The following is a 4,897-nucleotide window of genomic DNA, read 5'->3' as shown; positions in this document are numbered from 1 at the left end:
TCGCTGAGATAACTGTACGTGTTGGGGTAATCGATGCAGATTACACAGGACAAATATGTGCCATGATATCTACACCTTATCGTCCTGTGACTATTCCAAAAGGAACTCGTATTGCTCAACTTGTGCCTTTTGTGAGTTGTATTCCCCATACAGAGGACTGAGAGAGACATGCCAGTGGATTTGGATCAACAGGACCTTCGCAAGTCTTCTGGTCACAGACTGTCCTACAAACGTCCATAGATGATTTGTGAATTGCATGATAAAAAGAGTTTACCTTCTGTTGTTAAGGTTTACTTGATACAGGTGCTGATGTGTCTATCATTTCTCAGCATGACTGACCGAGTTCTTGGCCTCTAGTTTTTTCTGACTCGGGTGTTGTGGGATTAGAGGGTACAGTTCAAAGTTGCATTGCTGCTCATTTAAGCCCTGATTTGTAACCCTGAAGGGCAGATTGCAACTGTAAGACCATATGTCACCCCTGCCCCCCTGGTTTTGTGGGGAAGAGATTGTGTAGCCTAATGAGGAGTTAAAATTACCACGGATTTTTAACTGGGGTCACTGTGTTGCAGGGTGTTAAACAGCCCACATTGGCACTCACATGATTAACAAACACTCCAGTGGGGATTGAACAGTGGCCCCTGCCCAAAAAAAGTTACAAGCCCTGCAAGAACTTGTACAAGAGCAGCTGGTTGTTGGACACAGTGAACCATCACATAGCCCCTGGAATACTCCTGTGTTTGTCATAAAAAAGAAATCTGGTAAATGGAGGCTGTTACGTGATTTGTGGCAAGTCAATTCTGTCATGGCAATGATGGGACCTCTGCAGCCAGGTCTCCCATCACCCTCAATGATACCCCTCGATTGATTTGAAAGATTGCTTTTTCACTATTCCTTTAGCTCAAGCTGACAAAGAAAAATTTGTTTTTACAGTACTCTCTGTTAATCATGCAGAACCTTCAAATTGGCATGAAGAATTCTCCTACCATTTGCCAGTGGTTTGTCGCACAGGCCTTGCCTCCTGTGAGAACTCATTTTCCAAATTGATACTGTTACCACTATATGGATGATATCTCGTTTACTACAGAGCACAAGGATGAACTGACAGCAGTTGTTAATGTAGCAAAACAGTCATTGCAGGAATTTGGTCTTGTTTTCTCCCCAGAAAAAATACAGAACACTGAGCCTTGGAAATATTTAGATTTCCTTGTTACTGTACGAACAGTAACACCTCAGCCTGTTCAATTAGAAATGCCAATTCATACCCTGACTGATGTTCAGAAATTAGTAGGTTCATTAAATTGGATTAATCCTTATTTGGGACTAACCAATTCACAACTGCAACCTGTTTTGCTCTGCTCAGACATTCTGTTGATCCACTGGAACAATGATTATTGACTCAGGAAACAATTGAAACCATTCACCAGATTGAAACATTATTAACAGAACATTTTGTTTCTTGTATTGATTTGTCACAAATTATTCAGGTTTTTATTCTCATAGATCAAGTCTCTCCTTGTGGGATCCTTGTTCAGTGGAATGCGACACGGGAAAATCCTCTGCACATCCTTGAATGGTTTTTACCCTCATGATCTTGTAAAACAGCTCCTGGTCTGTTTGAGTTGCCTGCTGACATTATTATGAAAGCACGAAAGTGGTGCATTGAATTAAGTGGCAGAGATCCTGGTCGTATTGTTTTACCTGTTCAGTCTTGGTATTTTGAGTGGTGTTTAGCTCATAAGTATGAGTTGCAAGTTGCTATGTCAGATTTTCATGGGTAAATTGCTTATCATTTACCCTCACATCCTTTGTTAACATTTTTTAGTGAAGTACCTGTTGGTCAGAAACTGTTGTCTTCTGCAGAACCTGTGGATGGCTTTACTGTCTTTACTGATGGCTCTGGAAGAACAGGAAGAGCTGCTGTGGTCTGGCATATGTCCACAGGATGGCAACATGAACTTGTTCAGCAATCTGGATCTCCACAGATTGTGGAGCTCCGTGCTGCTGCTCTGGCATTTCAACTTTTTCCTCAAGTTTTTAATCTTGTTATAGATTCTTTTTATGTAGTTGGACTCATTCGACATTTGGATCAAGTATTCCTTTCTACCTGTGATGATCGCCCTCTTTTTAAAGTGTTGTTAATGCTGTGGCACACTCTTCAGTTCCATGCTACCCCTTACTTTGTTTTTCATATTCGCGGTCACACCTTGCTACCTGGATTTTTTACTGAAGGAAATGCTCGCGCAGATGCTCTTGTAGCCCCTGCACAGATTGGTCCTGTTCCAGACAAACGACGACAAGCTCTCCTTTCCCATTGCTTCTTTCCCAAGGCAGCACTGCCCTCAAGCAACAATTTGGCATCACACAGTCACTTGCTCGCTCTATTGTGGCTACCTGGCCCGATTGCCAGGGTCAGCATGTCCCTGTTTTTTATGGGACCAATCCTAGAGGGTTACAGGCTTTACAGGTATGGCAAACTGATGTTACTCATATCCCTAAATTTGGCTGTCTCAAGTATGTTCATGTTTCTGTTGATACGTACTCTCATGCTGTTTGTGCTACTGCTCATGCAAGTGAGCGTGCCTTAGATGTTGTTCGTCATTTTCAACAGCCCTTATGAACTGATAACCTGGGGAAAGGGTTATGCTTGTGTTTCTACAGATAATGGACCGCTGTGAGTTCCTGCTTGGTGTGTGTGTCCTGTTCTGTCTCAGGGAGACCAGCACTGATGACTCCTACACAGAAGAGTTCAAACACCTCAGCCCATGGAACAACAAGAACGTCTGGGTAACCCTGATAAAGCATTGAACCAAACTACCTTCTGCGCCTCATTGAAGCAACCAGAGCTGCCCTTTCATACGTGCCTTATTGGAACATCTATCACTCTGGATCCATCTACAAACAAATTACTACTCTGCAGGAACGAACAAGCTAAATCAGACAGGAAATTGAATTTTTTGTTTTAGAAGGATGGTTGTCTAGCTGAGGAATTTCAGGATGGTTAACTTCACGACTGTCTTTGCTCAAAACGGGGATCTTGATTTTAGTGATGATTGTAGTTGTGCTTGTAATGTTGCCATGTTTGGTGTTGTGTTTGCAAAGGGACCTGCAAAAGATGACCCAGTCAATTTTCCTAGCACAAATACAGAGAGGGGGAAATGTAGGGGCTAATAGCAGGTCTGTTAGCTCCCTGGAAGAAGAGATTGACTTGGCAAACTTTCGCATGTATCCTTGAAGATAAGTAAGTCTTATACACAGCCTAATTAAAGAACAGACTGTTAGTCCATAAGTTCAGGGGGTGTGAGAATGGCAGCTTAACCTTTACATCTCCATGTATCTCACAACTACTGCCAAATGTATCAGCAATAATGAATAGCCAATTAAAACATTGTTGCTTGCTTGCTGCTTTGAAAAGATATAAAAAGGAACTGAGAATAGTAAAGACAAGTTTTTTATGTTGCCCTGAATAAGCCTTCATGTGTTTTTATTGACCATCACGACTTAACAGCAACATCCTCTCCCTTCTTTCTTCTTCCTCCAGTTTTATGTATTGAGCATGACATCATATGATATGGAATATCCCTTTGGTCAGTTGGGGTCATCTGACCCAGATGTGTCCTCTCCCAACTTCTTGTGCACCCCCATCCTCCCCAATGGTGGGACGGTGTGAGAAGCAGAAAAGGCATCAACTCTGTGTAAACACTGTTCAGCAATGACATAAACAGCTCTATATTATCAACCCTGTTGCCAGCCCAAATCCAAAATATAGCCCCATACCAGCTACTATGAAGAACAGTAACTCTACTCCAGCCAAAACCAGCACACATTTATTACTGCCTTGTTACTGATGCCTCAGAGTTTTTTGGATTTTTTAACTTTTGTAGATTTTAGAAGTAGCTAATGTAGAATTTAATGTAGATGTATTATATCCTTTACCCTGTAGCATAATGTTTACACATACCCAACCCTATTATCCCATTCCATATCAATCCCTCTAAGTTCCGTTAGCATGTTTAGTCTTCTTTTCAAGGTAGAATTGTAGAAAGGTCTGGACCAGAAGATATCACACACAGTGACTTTCAAGCCCAGAATTTTGGAGGAACTCCAAGGATTGTATGTGCTGTGAAGAAGAGGAAGATGAGGAATAGGGAGTCTCAGGACCCCTAACTCAAATTACAGAGGGGTGTCCCAGGGGGAAGATTTGGGATGTGGATAAATCTGGGATTGGTTGGGATAATACCCTAAATTGTGAAACCCCTGGACACAGGTGCACGTCATGTGTATTCCCTGGGCCTCAGGTCTGATATTAAAGGACCTAGTTGTTGCGGTTTGAGTGGCTTCTGGGGGGTCTCTCCCGGCGCTGTGTGAGGGTTTCCAGGGCTGAGATTACCTCTTCCCCCCCGCTGCCTGTCCCTCGTGGCGGGGACAGGCAGCGGAGGGACCTCTGCCAGGAGGGAGAGAACACGCAGCACGCAGGGAGGCCAGCAGGAAAGAGAGTTTATTCAAATGTCCCCCAGCTTATATGGACTGGTGGGGAGAGTGGTGATTGGACATTTAGATAGCCAATACAAAGAGACAATATAATAACTATGCCAACACAGGAACCAATGATATTCAAGTGAGTTATCAGTTTCTAACCCTTACAATTCAGCCTTTCTTATTTATAATAAAGACAACATTTGTAATTTTAATGGGATTTAACAATGAAAATTTTCTAGTCAAACCTGGGGTAAAAGTTAATACAAAGGTTGATATGAAAATGGGAAAGTGAGTAAGACAATTTGTATTGAACTTGAGAAAACAGGTAATTTTAAGACTTATGTTCCTATTATAAAAAGAGAAATCTCCAAATTAAATTTTACTTGAGTCTGTTTGGGTGACTCTACCCGAGCCAGTTAGG

Source organism: Empidonax traillii, unplaced genomic scaffold (assembly GCF_003031625.1).
Source record: "Empidonax traillii isolate 1590-97213 ecotype Southwest subspecies unplaced genomic scaffold, ASM303162v1 scaffold1596:size141963, whole genome shotgun sequence".
NCBI lineage: Eukaryota > Metazoa > Chordata > Aves > Passeriformes > Tyrannidae > Empidonax > Empidonax traillii.
Note: the sequence above shows the minus strand (reverse complement) of the source record.